This window comes from Neoarius graeffei, chromosome 10 (assembly GCF_027579695.1).
Source record: "Neoarius graeffei isolate fNeoGra1 chromosome 10, fNeoGra1.pri, whole genome shotgun sequence".
In the NCBI taxonomy this organism is placed as follows: Eukaryota; Metazoa; Chordata; class Actinopteri; order Siluriformes; family Ariidae; genus Neoarius; species Neoarius graeffei.
The window spans coordinates 36,111,196-36,129,397 of NC_083578.1; positions in this window are offsets into that span (position 1 = coordinate 36,111,196).

An 18,202-nucleotide genomic window follows, 5' to 3' on the forward strand; every position below is an offset into this window, starting at 1 on the left:
GCGCTAACCACTACACCACCGTGCCGCCTCTTCATTAACTCTTTACTGAAAATCAACATAACTGGCTCTGAATCAAAATACACTCATCATAAAACAAATTATTGCTTGTTTGACTACATCAAGGTATGTGTGTGTGGTTACATATATAAAATCACCACAGGGCTTGGATTTTTAATGCCATTTTTCTGGTCATAATTCTTATACTATCTTTGATTTATTATTTTATTCCATGAGCACCAGTGGTTTGAAGGATACTGATAGTACTCCTGTAACTTCCCTCTTGTTTGAATTACTTATGAGCTGATTATTGTACCAGACCTTTCCAATGATGCTATTCACATTTGTACAATACTTTGTACAAACCAAAGTAATCACATTATGTCGACAGATCAAACTTCTGCAAAATAATATCTTTACTAATTTCTTCACCCATTTCCACACCTGTTTTCTCAGTTGAAATCATAAAGTCCCTATTACTTCATAGTGTACTTCATATCAAAATAAACAGCAGAACTTGCCCTTTCCAGTGATAGTCATTATTGCTCTGACGAAGTGTTGTCAAGTCATCCAGTTTTGAAATGACAGCAAATAAAACAATGTCATTTATTTCTGTTAGGCACAAAGCACACATTTGCAAATTAAGTCATAGAGTATCTCACCATCATGTTCTTATATTACCAGATTCCATACAATTTCCCCTACACAATTATGAAAAGAGATCTCACCTGCCAGCATTTTATTCATTTTATACAGTGAGATACATGTAAAAACAATTTCATATAATGCTCTCTTTTTTTCCCTTGTTATAAAGGTTAATATAAAAATATGCAAGAATTATCATATCAAATAATGGGATATCTGTGTAGCCTAAACAAGATACAGCCCTTACAAAGATCAAGATAAGAGCTTAAAAGTAAAGGTAGTAAAATTACCTTGAAAATAGTCTAGGGTTCATTAGGGGTTTTGTGTACTTTGAGTTTAAACAGATTCAGAAAGAGAGGGTGTACAGGTCTACACTGATATTGTTGAGTGTGGTGAGTGCTTTTGGAGAAGCAATAATTTGTAAGAGAATTCACACATATAATCAAGAGGTGACATACATCACAAGACAATGAGATCCCTAACTTTCTTATTCATAGTGTGTAACTACCAAGGTAACTCTGAGGTCTATGATGCTGGATTGGTGGGAGACAATACTTTCTTGATAGCTGCTCATTGCTTTGCAAAAGCCCTGAGAAGAGAGAGTATTGTATTTGTAGCCTTTTACCCTGGAGTGTTGAAATATATCCACAAATCACCATTCCATTCTTCTTAAGATAACACATTACTATTTTTTAAGAGAACCAAGTACCCACTTTTTTTTTCAACTAAATCTTACATTCCATTTCAAACCAGTGACAGCTAAAAGAGAGGCCATTCTACTAGCTTATGTGCCTATGGACCCTTTTCACGTGACGTCACGACAAACGCGGCCGCCATTTTGGACATGTACTACCAGTAGTTTACCACAGCCAACATTGAGGAACGGCAGCAAAGAAAGTTTTTACTTTCAGCAAGACTTCCATCATGCCACTATATTGTTGTGCACCTGGATGTAGTAACCATCAACAAACAAGGCAAGGTTTATCATTTTATCGGATCCCAACGGAGAAGATGGATAGCGGCCATTAACAGATTGGCAGCCCTCGGCATACCAACGCTTGTGTAGTGACCACTTTGTTGGAGGTAAGACGAATAAAATTAGCCAGAAAAGGCATTACATTGCTGTTAACATTCTGTGGCGGCGAGTGTGTAACCAAATAGGCTAAAATAACCCATTGTAACCTCTTTGTTCTTCTGTAGTAGCTATTGTTGACTAGCTAATGTCAACAAGTAGCTGGTATGTTACTGTAGCAATGTTTACGTTCAGTCATTTGGATGACTGTTAAAACCTTTCAGTCTCAAGTTTTTCCTTTACTGTATTTACTAGTTTACTGTAATTATGATCCGGGAGCTATTTACACCGGATCCAGTGTAAATAGCTGCCGGAGCCAACGTCCGAGGTTCCGGAGCGCGCGCTGGCTTGCTCTCCCTCAAATTAAGCAGCGCGCGCCGGCTTGCTCTCCCTCAAATTAAGCAGCGCGAGCCGGCTTGCTCTCCCTCAAATTAAGCAGCGCGCGCCGGCTTGCTCCCGGAGTGCTCCGGCCGAGGTTCCCCTCAAATTAAGCAGCGCGTGCCGGCTTGCTCCGGAGCAAGCCGGAGCGCGCTCCGTAACCTCGGCCGGAGCACTCCTGGAGCAAGCCGGAGCACCTTCCGGAACCTCGGCCGGAGCACTCCGGGAGCAAGCCGGACCGCGCTCCGGAACCTCGGACGTTGGCGTGTATGTGTATGGCGATGGGTTTTTAACGACATAGGTATACAGATCATGTGGGCCGAAGTCAGGTAAAGACGAGGGCTTCGTGTACTTCCGTACGTCAGTGAACAATCCTGGTGGAAGCAGGTAAACGTCGTTCTCTAAGCCTGCTAACCTCAATTTTTGCAAATACCTCTCCCTCTGCTCGCCCTGTAAATGCCCTACATCGCTGGATAGTGAAGGTGTTTTCTGCATCTCGCTCCTTTTTCTTTTATGTTTTTCGTTTGTCGCCTTCCTCGCATTCAAACTGATTCGAGCTGAAGTCCACTACATGTCCAAAATGGCGGTCGCGTTTACGAAGGTCACGTGACTGAAAAGGGTCCATAGCCTTAATCTATTTTGAGAATGAAGGTAATGGTCCACAAGTAGGCAAAAATATATTATTCTCATTATTTGTATGATGACTCTCCATGTGTGAAGAACATTACAGGCACACACAGGGATTCTTTCTTGCTAAGGTGTGTGTGGGAGACCAGCTGGCATACAATGGTACTCTATTCATCTGTGGCAGACATGCTTATCATGTGTTATCTGTTAATTGGACGGGATCATGTTGCTGGTTTTATGTAATGACAGCCCTGAGACGTACCCCAGGTCCAAAACATCTTGGAGAAAAACATGATCTTTTTAGTAATGTTGAAGCTGTCACTAGTCCAACTCAATGTTGTTTGCAGCTCTAGCTCAATAGTATGGCATAACCATAGCTGTTGTTGAGATTTGGAGAGTTGTTCATACTATGGAGGGCATTGGGAAAGACACTGCTAAGGCCTATGCACAGTTATCTTCAGAAATAGCAGCAGTTTGTAAAATTACTCCTCAAACTTGGATGAATGACCTTATATATATATATATATATATATATATATATATATATATATATATATATATATATGACCTTGCATTAACCTTGTTTACTTTACTTTCAGCAACAAATGTGTGCATCTTAATGATGTGGGTAAAGGAACAGTTACTTCCAGGACGAAAAAAGCATGTTACTTCATAAGACTGAGGTCAACTTGTTTGAGACAAGTAACCTCAACAGTGACATATTTCTACCATTAGGAGGCGCCATTGCATTCATATCTGCAGGGAAGAAGACGAAGAAATTTGAAGAAGTCTGTGCATGCGACTGAGAAGATGTTACTGCGCTGGAGGGGTGTGATTTCAATTTTCGCCTCTTCATTTTGCTCTTCTGCAGAATCGTTGTTGAAAGCATTTAGAAGATAAAAAATAAACATCAGACCTCTTCCTTTCGGAAGCCTTTGTGGTAAGCTGTAAAGATATGTTGGTCAACTGTTAGAATTTGTCTGGGCATGTTTTTGGTTCTAAAGAGCTAATGTTCGATCAATGGCCCCCCCCTTCCCCCCACCACAACACACGTGTCGCAATCATAGGGAAATAATTTTTAAGACATCTTAACATTAACAGTTGGTTAAATTACTGTCTAATTCAAAGTTGGCAGCTAATTTAGAATTTAAAAGCACGAGGTAGTGAATTCGGAATCAAAGTTAAGGTTAGCTGCAAATTTAGAAGATGGTGTAAGCATGCATTGGAAATGTAAGCATTGCATTTTTTCATCAGACAAAAGAGGCCAGTTATTTAAGCATTATTGTCTAAGACATGGCGGGTTTACTCAGCAACAACCAATACCTTGTCTTCACATGGATTGTTTATGCACTTTTCAGTCATTTAATGCACTCAAAGTCCATTTATCCAAATGGCACTCTCAGGCAGACATTGGCCAAGCTAGTAAACCAGTGACAGTGTTCCACTGTCAGGCTTGTGAATATGAGGAGCCCTGCACTGAAGCAGATTTTTCCACACGTGCGTAGTCATTTAAAACTAAAGCAGAAAGTTCCATGCCCATATGAAGGCTGTGATTTTCATACTAGTGTGTATTCAACATTTAATGCACACAAAAGTAGAATGCATAGTGGGTGCACTACTCCATTCAAAATTGAAGTCAGATCAGTCATTTCACAATCAGAGGATCAACATTCTGAAGAGGGGGAAGAGACATCTTCACAAGATGACACCCTTTGTGAAGTTGAGGACTCTGCAGATAGCATAATGGATCTGGAATCTCAGCTAGAACGTAACCTTGCTTCACTGTTTTTGGAAATGCAAACCATCCTACACATAAAGTACCTGACTATGCTGTCCAGGTAGTAACTCAGCATCTTAATCAGATTCAGTTACTTTCACAGCCAGTATTACGAACTGCAGTCCAAGAGATTATCAGTCAGCATTGTGTTAATGTGGATGTGAATTATGTAGTGAGTGAAATTATGAATGCTGTTTCACAAAATAATGTCTTGCTGAAACACACGGATACAGATGGATCTCTATCAACAGCTAGCAAGAGAGCAACTTACATTACACAAGAATTCACAGTTGTTATGCCAGTTGAATATCCTCTTGATTAAAATGGTAATTCTGTTGTCTATGTTCCCATAGTGAAGATGCTGCAGACCTTGTTAAGCCATAAGGACATCTTGGAGAAGGCGCTGCATACAGAGACCTTATCTGAAGGCTACCACTCATTCAGAGATGGCACTTTGGGCCTAGAAATTCATATATTTTTTCACCAGCCAGCCAGACTAGTTACCTTCCAAAGTAACTAGCCAAACAGAAAATAAACTAGCCAAAATTTGTTTGTGTATGAATTTTCCTTCTGTCAAAAATAATGCAAAAAAGAGAGTAGTTACAATTGTTCATGACTAATGTGCATTTATTTCAAGACCCAAGTATTTTGATACTGTTGTTAAATACATAAATGAGAACAACACAGAGCACCATAATATAATAACAAATAATAATATATTGGAAAACTTGGCAACTTGGTGTATGAGTATTGAAAACAAATATACTTACTATCATGACTATAGCATCCAAAATATGTCCAACATGCTTTCTGTATTTAACCATTTATGAGAGAGAAAGTATTAGGAGCTTCATATTGACTAGGAATCAACTTGAAAAAAATTAATTATTCCATAAAAATCGTATCGCAGCCAAGGCCTACCCTGCTCCCACGTTTGCTTATAAGTCCTTTGTCGTTTCTCCTTCTCGTACGCTTTATCGGTGGCCTTTTTCTCCTCTTCAGACCGAGGTCAGTTTGTCCCCGTCTCTGGCAGTTTCTGTACACCTTTCAGAAAATTCCACATCGCAACGTAGCTTTGGCAAATGTAGATGTAAACAACAAAAAAAAACCACGTGTTTAAATGGGCGATAATGTGGCCACATCTATTGAATTTAATAACATGATGTGGCAGTGGGGGCGTGGCCAAGCATCGGTCTGTGAATGGAGGGCGGAGTCAGGGAAGGTAAGTGGTGGAATTATTGCACCTGATGGGGATTAACCTGTGTTTGTGTGTCTTCCCCAGTGACCGCGCCCTTTAAAAGGAGAGGAGAGCAGAGAAAGGGAGCTCTCCCCAACCAGAACACTTGTGCGTACGTGCGTGTGCGCGCACACGTGGCACGCACAGCTGGGAAGTGAAAAAAGTCTGAAAAGCTAGCAATAAATAGTTCATTGAGAACTCAGTTCTGGCCTGCCATGCTTCTGTGCTCCACCCACCTGGTCCAATACTACAGTGGTGCCGAAACCCAGGAAAGTGCAGAAGGGAACGGCCACATGGAGTCCTCCCCCTTCCAGGACCTGGTCCATGCCCTCGCCACAGCCCAACAGAGCCAGTACCAGGCGCTGATTGCCCTCCAGAAGGAGCAAGAACAGTGCTTCAAAGCCCTGGTGCTGGCACAACAGGAAGATCGCCAGGCATTCCGGCACCTGCTCGCGTCAGTGGGGGCCCCGATCACCACAGCCACGGACCATCCCCACCTCACCCTAACGAAGATGGGTCCGCAGGACAACCCCGAAGCCTTCCTCACTCTTTTCGAGCAGGCAGCCGAGGCATGGGGTTGGCCCGTGGAACAGCCCTGTTCCTCGCCCTCGCCCCATTCCCCCACCGCGGAGGCGGGGCCGGCTCCACCCCAGCTGGCCCGCCATACCTGAGGTGTCCTACCATTTCCTACTTCTGTGTCTATGTATTCCCCCCCTCAGGTGAGTGATCTCTGGAACACCAGTGCAGAAAGAGAGCCTGGGCCGGTATGCTGGAGCTGCGGGAAACCGGGGCACCGCCAGCATCAGTGCTCGGCAATGGAGGTGGGCGCAGTGGTCCAGATCCCCGACGCTCCAGAGACCGCCCTCGATCGGGCCGGAGCATATCGCATACCGGTGAGTATCCAAGGGGATACATATCAGGCTTTGGTGGACTCCGGCTGTAATCAGACATCAAGCCACCAAAGCCTGGTGCAAGACGAGGCATTGGGAAGAGCACAGTTGGTGAAGGTGTTGTGTGTGCACAGGGATGTTCACAACTACCCTTTAGTGTTGGTCCACATTCTGTTTCGAGGGGAGAAATTTAGAGTACAGGTGGCAGTTAATCCTCGCCTTACCCATTCGATAATTTTGGGGACTGATTGGCCGGGATTTAGGGAATTAATGACGCACTTAGTGAAGAGTGGGGCCTGCCATAGTTCAGCAGGGGGAGGTCCCGGAGTGGCATTGGCAGGAGCAGCTGTCATAGAGCTGTCTACGTCATCACCGCATCAGAGTGAGGAGCAGCAGTCTCCTCCCTCTCTCGGGGATTCCCTCGCAGATTTCCCATTAGAGCAGTCGCGAGACGAGACTCTGCAGCACGTGTTTGACCAAGTGAGAGTAATCGATGGTCAAATGCTCCAGCCAAACACCACCCTGTCCTTCCCCTATTTTTCCATTATTAAGGATAGATTATACAGAGTGACGCAGGACACTCAGACTAAGGAACAAATAACCCAACTTTTAATCCCAAAGAGCTGCTGGGAATTTATATTCCAAGCAGCTCACTTTAATCCCATGATTGGACACTTAGGGCAGGACAAGACACTAGCCCAAATAATGGCCAGGTTCTATTGGCCAGGGATTTGTGGCGATGTCCGTAGGTGGTTGTGGCAGCGGGGGCGTGGTCAAGCGCCGGTCTGTGACAGGAGGGTGGAGCCAGGGAAGGTGAGTGGCAGAATCGCTTCACCTGACTGTAATTAACCTATGTTTGTGTGTTTTCCCAGTAACCGCTCCCTATTTAAGGAGGCAGAGAGAGAGGAGAGGGAGCGCAACCCGGGATCAGACGAGTGTGTGTGTGTGAATGAATTTACTTACACTGAAAAGTTGTAAAAATAAATCGCCTTGTCTGCCTCCAAACGTTGTCCTGCTGTCCTCTGTGCTCCACCCACACTCGATACGCGCTACAGTGGTGCCGAAACCCGGGATTAAGGTGGGGCACCAACACAGCAGCCCCATGGAAACCTCCCCATTCGCGGACTTGGTCCACGCCCTCACCACGGCTCAGCAGAGCCAGCACCAGGCACTTGTCATGCTCCGAAAGGAGCAGGAGCGCCGCTTTGAAGCCCTGGTGCTGGCCCAGCAGGAAGATCGAGAGGCGTTCCGGCGTCTCCTCGCATCGGCGGGGTCCACCAGCGCCCCGGCCGCAGGCCCATCTCCCTTCACCTTGACCAAGATGGGCCCGCAGGATGACCCCGAGGCTTTCATCACATTGTTTGAGCAGGTCGCCGACGCCTCGGGGTGGCCGATGGAGCAGCGCGTGGCGCGCCTCCTCCCCCTCCTGATGGGAGAGGCGCAGCTGGCCGCACTACAGCTCCCCGCCGACTGCAGGCTGGCCTACGCCGACCTTCGCAGGGCTGTCCTCCAGCGCGTGGGGCGCACGCCGGAGCAGCAGCGCCAGCGCTTCCGCGCGCTGCGGATGGAGAAAGTCGGCAGCCCGTTCGCGTTCGGCCAGCAGCTCCGGGACACCTGCTGGCGGTGGCTGAGGGCCGAAGATCGCAACGCCGAGGGAATCATCGACCAGGTGGTGCTGGAACAGTTTATCGCCCGCTTACCAGCTGGAACCGCGGAGTGGGTCCAGTGCCACCGCCCGGCGTCGCTGGATCAGGCCGTAGGACTGGCGGAGGATCATCTGGCAGCTGTTCCGGCGGCAGAACAGCGGACGACATCATCTTCTTTCTCCTCTTCTCTCTCTCTTTCTCCCCCCCTCCTCCCGTGTCCCATCTTCGCCCCATTCCCCCACCGCGGAGGCGGGGGCCGGCTCCACCCCAGCCGGCCCGCCGCACCTGTGGTGCCCTCCCGTTTCTCCCTTCTGTGTCTGTCTCTCCCCCCCCTCAGGTGAGTGAGCCCCAGAACACAGCTGCAGAGGGAAGGCCCGGGCTGGTTTGCTGGCGCTGCGGGGAACTGGGCCACCTGCAGCAACAGTGTGCAGCGATGGAAGTGGGGGCGGTGGTGCGGATCCCCGACACGCCAGAGGCTGCCCTCAATCGGGCCGGAGCATATCGCATACCGGTAAGTGTACAAGGGGCTACATATCAGGCGTTAGTGGATTCAGGTTGCAATCAGACCTCGATCCGCCAAAGCCTGGTGCAAGACGAGGCATTGGGGGGAGCACAAGGGGTGAAGGTGGTGTGTGTGCACGGGGATATTCACAGCTACCCGTTGGTGTCGGTCCACATACATTTCAGAGGGGAAAAATCGATAGTGAAGGCGGCGGTTAATCCTCGCCTTACCCACTCTTTGATCTTGGGGACTGATTGGCCGGGATTTCGGGGTTTAATGGCACGCCTAGTAAAGAGTGGGTCCTGCCGGTTAACAGGGGAAGGTCCCGGTGTCGCTTTGGCTGGAGCTGCGGTCACAGAGCCGTCTACGTCATCTCCGCGACAGAGTGAGGAGCCACCGGCCCCTCCTCTTTCTATTGGGGAATCCCTCGCGGATTTCCCACTGGAACAATCGCGAGACGAGACTCTGCGACACGCGTTTGACCAAGTGAGAGTAATCGATGGTCAGACGCTCCAGCCAGGCGCCACCCCGTCCTTCCCCTATTTTTCCATTTTGAAGGATAGGTTATACCGAATGACGCAGGACACTCAGATGAAAGAGCGAGTCACCCAATTGTTAATTCCAAAGAGCCGCCGGGAACTGGTATTTCAGGCGGCTCACTTTAATCCCATGGCTGGACACCTCGGGCAGGATAAGACACTCGCCCGGATAATGGCCCGATTCTATTGGCCGGGGATTCGCGGCGACGTCCGTAAGTGGTGTACGGCGTGCCGCGAATGCCAGTTAGTAAATCCAGCGGCCATTCCAAAAGCGCCCTTGCGCCCCCTACCATTAATCGAGACCCCGTTCGAAAGAATTGGGATGGATCTCGTCGGGCCATTAGATCGGTCAACACGAGGGTACCGCTTTATATTGGTTCTGGTGGACTATGCAACGCGATACCCGGAAGCAGTGCCTCTTCGCAATATCTCAGCACACAGTATTGCGGAGGCCCTCTTCCACGTCATCTCCCGGGTTGGAATCCCAAAAGAGATTCTGACTGACCAAGGCACCTCGTTTATGTCACGAACACTGAGCGAACTGTATGGGCTACTGGGTATTAAGCCGATCCGCACCAGCATTTATCACCCACAGACGGACAGTTTGGTTGAACGGTTCAATCGCATGCTCAAGAATATTATCAAAAAATTCGTAAGTGAGGACGCACGTAACTGGGATAAGTGGCTCGAACCCTTGTTGTTTGCAGTGCGAGAGGTCCCCCAAGCCTCCACGGGGTTCTCCCCATTTGAATTATTATATGGGCGTAAGCCGCGCGGCATCTTAGATGTACTGCGGGAAAATTGGGAGGAGGGACCTTCACCGAGCAAAAACGAAATTCAGTACGTTATGGATCTGCGCGCAAAACCCCACACGCTCACCCACCTAACTCAGGAGAATTTGCGGCAGGCCCAGGAACGGCAAGCCCGCCTGTACAACAAGGGCACGCGCCTTAAAGAGTTCACTCCGGGAGATAAGGTACTCGTCCTGTTGCCCACGTCGAGCTCCAAATTAATCGCCAGGTGGCAAGGACCCTTTGAGGTCACACGGCGAGTCGGGGACGTCGACTATGAGGTTAGGCGAACGGACAGGGAGGGGGCACTACAGATCTACCACCTCAATCTGCTGAAACTCTGGAACGAGGAGGTCCCTGTGGCGTTGGTGTCGGTAGTTCCGGAGAAGGCGGAGCTGGGGCCGGAGGTCCTAAAGGGTCATTGGCATCACGTACCTCTCCGGTCCCCTGTGGAGACCACCTCTCCCCGACCCAACTCACGGAGGTCGCCCAGTTGCAGGCCGAGTTTTTGGATGTGTTCTCGCCCCTGCCCGGTCGCACTAACCTCATAGAACACCACATAGAGACGCCCCCGGGGGTGGTAGTGCGTAGCCGCCCATATAGACTACCCGAACACAAAAAAAAAGGTGGTTCGGGAAGAACTTCAGGCCATGCTCGAAATGGGCATCGTCGAGGAGTCCCACAGTGACTGGAGCAGCCCGCTGGTCTTGGTTCCCAAGGCCGACGGGTCGGTCCGGTTCTGTGTGGACTATAGAAAAGTCAACGTGGTGTCTAAATTCGACGCGTACCCAATGCCTCGTATTGATGAGCTGCTCGATCAACTAGGCACGGCTCGCTTTTACTCGACACTGGATTTGACGAAGGGATATTGGCAGATCCCCTTGACTCCATTATCCCGGGAAAAAATGGCCTTTTCCACACCGTTCGGCTTACACCAGTTCGTCACACTTCCGTTTGGGCTGTTTGGGGCGCCCGCTACGTTTCAGCGGCTGATGGACCGGGTCCTCCGGCCCCACGCCACCTATGCGGCCGCTTACCTAGATGATATCATAATTTATAGTAATGATTGGCAGCGGCACCTACAACACCTGAGGGCCATCCTTAGGTCGCTGAGGCGGGCGGGACTCACTGCCAACTCGAAGAAGTGTGCGATTGGGCGGGTGGAAGTACGGTATCTGGGCTTCCACTTGGGCAACGGGCAGGTGCGTCCCCAAATTAATAAGACAGCAGCGATTGTGGCCTGCCTGAGGCCCAAGACCAAAAAGGGGGTGAGACAGTTCCTGGGGCTGGCTGGCTACTATCGTAGGTTTATACCTAATTATTCGGACGTCACCAGCCCGCTGACTGACCTCACTAAAAAGGGGGCGCCAGATCCGGTCCAGTGGACGGAGCAGTGCCAGCGGGCTTTCTCTGAGGTAAAGGCTGCACTGTGTGGGGGGCCACTTTTACACTCCCCTGACTTCTCTCTCCCTTTTTTGTTGCAGACCGATGTGTCGGACAGAGGGCTGGGGGCCGTTTTGTCCCAGCAGGTGGAAGGGGAGGACCGCCCAGTCTTATACATCAGCCAGAAGCTGTCAGTGCGTGAGGGGCGATACAGCACAATTGAGAAGGAGTGCCTGGCAATCAAGTGGGCGGTCCTCACCCTCCGTTACTACCTGCTGGGGCGCTCTTTCACCCTCTGTTCGGACCACGCGCCCCTCCAGTGGCTCCACCGCATGAAGGATGCCAACGCGCGGATCACCCGTTGGTATCTGGCACTCCAACCCTTCAACTTCAAGGTGGTCCACAGGCCGGGGGTGCAGATGGTCGTGGCGGACTTCCTCTCCCGTCAAGGGGGGGGAGTCGGCTGTGGGCCGGACGGGCGCCCGGCCTGAGTCGGGCGGTGGGGGTATGTGGCAGCGGGGGCGTGGTCAAGCGCCGGTCTGTGACAGGAGGGTGGAGCCAGGGAAGGTGAGTGGCAGAATCGCTTCACCTGACTGTAATTAACCTGTGTTTGTGTGTTTTCCCAGTAACCGCTCCCTATTTAAGGAGGCAGAGAGAGAGGAGAGGGAGCACAACCCGGGATCAGACGAGTGTATGTGTGTGAATGAATTTATTTACACTGAAAAGTTGTAAAAATAAATCGCCTTGTCTGCCTCCAAACGTTGTCCTGCCATCCTCTGTGCTCCACCCACACTCGATACATGCTACAGTGGTGTACGGCGTGCCGCGAATGCCAGTTAGTAAATCCCGCGGCCATCCCAAAAGCGCCTTTGCGCCCTCTGCCATTAATCGAGAACCTGTTCAAAAGCATTGGGATGGATCTCGTCGGGCCATTAGATCGGTCAACATGAAGATATCACTTTATTTTAGTTCTGGTAGACTATGCAACGCGATATCCGGAAGCAGTGCCTCTTCGCAGTATCTCAGCACATAGTATTGCTGAAGCACTCAGGCTGTTTTGTGCCTGGAGGTGGGGGGGGGAGGACCACCCAGTGCTGTACATCAGCCGGAAGCTGTCGGTGCGCGAGGGCAGGTACAGCACAATCAAAAAGTAGTGCCTCGCCATCAAATGGGCAGTCCTCGCCCTCCACTACTACCTGCTGGGGCGCCCATTCACCCTCTGTTCAGATCACGTGCCCCTGCAGTGGCTCCACCGCATGAAGGATGCCAACGTGCAGATCACCCATTGGTATCTGGCACTCCAGCCATTTAAGTTCAAGGTGGTCCACAGGCTGGGGGCACAGATGGTCGTGCCAGATTTCCTCTCCCGTTGGGGGGGGTCGGCTACAAGCCAGATGGCTCCCCGGCCTGAGTCAGGCAGTGGGGGTATGTGGCAGCGGGGGTGTGGCCAAGCGTCGGTCTGTGAATGGAGGGTGGAGTCAGGGAAGGTAAGTGGTGGAATCATTGCACCTGATGGGGATTAACCTGTGTGTGTGTGTCTTCCCCAGTGACTGTGCCCTTTAAAAGGAGAGGAGAGCAGAGAAAGGGAGCTCTCCCTAACCAGAACACTTGTGTGTGTGTGTGTGTGTGTGTGTGTGTGTGTGTGTGCGCGTGCGTGCGCGCATGTGGCTGGGAAGTGATAAAAGGCTGAAAATCTAGCAATAAATAGTTCATTGAGAACTCAGTTCTGGCCTGCAATGCTTTTGTGCTCCACCCACCTGGTCCAATACTACACGTGATTACTGCGATATTCAACGAGATGCGTTATATGCATGCACAGTAGTGAAAAAAATGACAGCCTGACTCGTACACGATATGATTCGGAATTCTTCGGTATTTTCCGTCCTGCCGATAAACACATCGATTAACACAGACACGGCACACACTTAATATGTGGCGGCTTTAGTTGACGGTGTGTCTGAATCTTCGCTTCATATATATTTTTTATTTTCAACTAGCCAGCCAGGCTGGCTAATGACAGGAATTACCCGCCAAATGACAAATTAAGTCACCTTGGGCGACCAGACCACTGCGAATTTCGAGCCGTGCACTTGTTTCACAGGTGATGCTCTTTTGAATGTGAATGAATTTAGGATTATTCTTGGGTTATATATAGATGAATTTGAAGTGGCAAATCCACTGGGAACATCCAAGAAAAAACACAAGACGTGTGCTGTTTATTGGCTACTAGCTAATCTTGACTCCAAATACTTGTCAGCTCTCCACACTATCCAGCTTGCTCTGTTGTGTAAGAATAGCTCAGTACAAAAACATGGCTATCAGGAAGTACTTCATCCTCTCATTCAGGATCTTGTTATTCTTGGGGAACATGGTGTTTATGTTGAGCAGTTAGCAGAGAGTATTAAAGGCACTGTCTTGTATGTACAACCCCAATTCCAAAAAAGTTGGGACAAAGTACAAATTGTAAATAAAAACGGAATGCAATAATTTACAAATCTCAAAAACTGATATTGTATTCACAAAAGAACATAGACAACATATCAAATGTCGAAAGTGAGACATTTTGAAATTTCATGCCAAATATTGGCTCATTTGAAATTTCATGACAGCAACACATCTCAAAAAAGTTGGGACAGGGGCAATAAGAGGCTGGAAAAGTTAAAGGTACAAAAAAGGAACAGCTGGAGGACCAAATTGCAACTCATTAGGTCAATTGGCAATAGGTCATTAACATGACTGGGTATAAAAAGAGCATCTTGGAGTGGCAGCGGCTCTCAGAAGTAGAGATGGGAAGAGGCTCACCAATCCCCCTAATTTTGCGCCAACAAATAGTGGAGCAATATCAGAAAGGAGTTCGACAGTGTAAAATTGCAAAGAGTTTGAACATATCATTATCAACAGTGCATAATATCAAAAGATTCAGAGAATCTGGAAGAATCTCTATGCGTAAGGGTCAAGGTTGGAAAACCATACTGGGTGCCCGTGATCTTTGGGCCCTTAGACGGCACTGCATCACATACAGGCATGCTTCTGTATTGGAAATCACAAAATGGGCTCAGGAATAGAGAACATTATCTGTGAACACAATTCACCGTGCCATCCGCCGTTGCCAGCTAAAACTCTATAGTTCAAAGAAGAAGCCGTATCTAAACATGATCCAGAAGCGCAGACGTCTTCTCTGGGCCAAGGCTCATTTAAAATGGACTGTGGCAAAGTGGAAAACTGTTCTGTGGTCAGACGAATCAAAATTTGAAGTTCTTTATGGAAATCAGGGACGCCGTGTCATTCGGACTAAAGAGGAGGAGGACGACCCAAGTTGTTATCAGCGCTCAGTTCAGAAGCCTGCATCTCTGATGGTATGGGGTTGCATTAGTGCATGTGGCATGGGCAGCTTACACATCTGGAAAGACACCATCAATGCTGAAAAGGTATATCCAGGTTCTAGAGCAACATATGCTCCCATCAAGACGACGTCTCTTTCAGGGAAGACCTTGCATTTTCCAACAGGACAATGCCAAACCACATACTGCATCAATTACAGCATCATGGCTGCGTAGAAGAAGGGTCCAGGTACTGAACTGGCCAGCCTGCAGTCCAGATCTTTCACCCATAGAAAACATTTGGCGCATCATAAAACGGAAGATACGACAAAAAAGACCTAAGACAGTTGAGCAACTAGAATCCTACATTAGACAAGAATGGGTTAACATTCCTATTCCTAAACTTGAGCAACTTGTCTCCTCAGTCCCCAGACGTTTACAGACTGTTGTAAAGAGAAAAGGGGATGTCTCACAGTGGTAAACATGGCCTTGTCCCAACTTTTTTGAGATGTGTTGTTGTCGTGAAATTTAAAATCACCTAATTTTTCTCTTTAAATGATACATTTTCTCAGTTTAAACATTTGATATGTCATCTATGTTCTATTCTGAATAAAATATGGAATTTTGAAACTTCCACATCATTGCATTCCGTTTTTATTTACAATTTGTACTTTGTCCCAACTTTTTTGGAATCGGGGTTGTATCAGCAGACAACTTAGGTGCTCACTCTTTGGCAGGGTTCCAGGAGAGTTTTGCTGCAGATCGCTTTTGTCGTTTTTGTCTGTGTCATCGAAATGATGTGCAGGATAAGGAGGTTAGATCAGGTCTACACTAGCCCAGGACAAGAGAGAGCCTTGATACGCATGTGCAATAAGTACTCCATGACCATACCATGGCAAAACATTACGGTGTCAAAAGGGGATGTCCATTGAGTGATAACTTGACATACTTTCATGTGGTGGATGGTTTTCCACCTGATATTTTACATGATTTTTGGAGGGTGTAGTGCCAGTAGAACTGGCCCTATGTCTTCAAAGTTGCATTGCTAAGAAGTATGTTTCTTTAGACTCTGTGAATGAAGCCATTCGAAAGGTTCCATACACTTTCTCAGATAAAGTTGACCAACCTCAGAAAATTCCAAAGAACTTCATGTCAAAGGGAACAATTGGGGGTAATGGACATGAAAACTGGTCTCTCCTCTGGCTAGTACCATTAATGATGGGTCACAGTATCCCTGAGGGAGATGAAGCATGGGAGACACTGATGCTTCTTAAAGATATAGTGGAGATTGTAATGTCATCACACTTCATTGATGAGTTGATCCACTTCCTTGATTGTAAAATCTCTGAACATAGAGACGTACTGCAGACAACATTTCCCAGTTTCAAACTTCCTCCAAAACATCATTTCATCGAACATTACCCTCAGATGGTTCAGACCTTTGGACCTCTCATAAATATATGGACCATGCGTTTTGAGGGGAAACACACATTTTTCAAACAGGTCATACATGACACTTGGAATTTCAAGAATGTGGCTCTTACCTTGGCTGTGAGACATCAAAAAACTATGGGTCTCCATTTAGATTCCTCAATGTTTTTCAAGCCTGCTGTGCAAATTGATAAGGTCCAGTCTGTCATGGTCAAATCTTTTCCTGACATTGTTCAAAGTCTGCTACAGCAGCAAAATGGCCAGCAGAGTACCGTGTTGGTGGCATCATATGCATGTGTTCATGGTGTTCAGTACAGTGCAGATATGATCAGTTCAGTTGGCAAATTCTCAGGCCTCCCAGAGTTCAGGCAGATCACAAGCATTGTAGTTATCAACACAGAAATTCCGTTTGTCTGCAGGCTTCTGACATCTTGGTACACTGAGCATCTCCGTGCCTATGAACTGTGCTGTAGTGGAGCAGGGGGTCTCACTGTGACTCAGTTGTCTGAGCTGAATGATGTTTTCCCCTTATCTGCGTACAAAGTAAAAGGAAACACATATGTGGTCCTGAAACGTCACGTTTTGTGCTGAGTAAATTTATGGTACTGTATTTGCTTAAAAGAGAAATCCAGTGTGATTCAATCCATAGCCCAGTTGTCTGAGGTCACTGAGTGCTGTCTGTAGGAAAAAGAATGAGAGAATTTGATACAATATAGACCAGCAGCTAACATTGACTGAATGGGGCATAGGAAAATGAGTTTCTGTGCCCCATTCAGTTAGTGTTAGCTGCAGGTTCAGTGTTATGTCTGTGTTGTATCACATTTTCTCATTCTTTTTCCTAATGACAGCACTCGGTGAGCCCAAACAACAGGGCTATGGATTGATTCACACCGGCTTTCCCCTTTAAGTTATACCCTCCCGCAAAAAAAAAAAAAAAATCCTCAATTTGTCATAGGTAATCAAATTTGCTTTCAAGTTTGTGTGCGTAACCAGGCCAACATTAGAAATCAAGCATTCTTTCAATAATATGGGTGGCAGTGTGACAACAAATTCAGCCAGTTTATATGGTATGTGCTTTAAAAAAAATTTATTTTCTGCCTAAGGCCATGGAAAGGTTCAAGATCAGAGTGATTGTCACCGATCAAGATATCCAAAAATTGCCACTGGACGTGAAGCCACAAACTGTAGAGGAACTTAATTGTTTGAGGACACTGTCATTTGCAGTACGAATTCAACATGATGTTGTTGGTAACTTGCCAGCGCCCCCTATAACGATCCCACAATTCCTTGCGCGCTCCACCCGGATGTGACGTAAAGTGGAACTGCTTTAACTGTATTGAGAGCGCCTCGATTCGTCCTCTCGTGTTCTGGCTACTGGAGTGGTTGGACGGACTGTTGGCACACTCGCCTACAGTGTTGAGATTAACCGCTATTGTCTGAGAACAGCCTGTTCAAATTAGTTTCGGCCGAACTTTTGAACGACCCGCTAAGTTTCAGTGATATAGTGGTTTTGATTCTAAACCTTTGCAAAGTTTAACTACAGTTAAGTAGTTTTCCACGCTAAGAGGCATTTGCGGACAGCTTCGCTCCTCTCAGCCTTTTTCTCGTCAACACATCACCGGAGGTTTCTCCCGAAGCACCATGGGCCAACTAGGCCTCCATCTCCCTGCTTCGTTAGCCGCGGTTGGACGCAACTCGCCGCTAACCTCCTCTCCTTGGACCGCGACCCTCAGCGCGGACATCGGAGAACGAACTTCCATCGCATTGAGTAGGCACTTGGGCAAATTTTAATTTGTAGCTTATTCAGATGGTTGTTAGGGTCATGTTTAAGCTTTGAGCTGTTTAGCATACCCGCTCAGACACGGAAGGTGTTTTGGTTTTTTTTATTGTTTGTTTTGGTTCTGTTTTTTTCTTTGAACTTGTTAGACAGGGTATCTTGCATGATATCTTTCCTTAACTCCATTGCT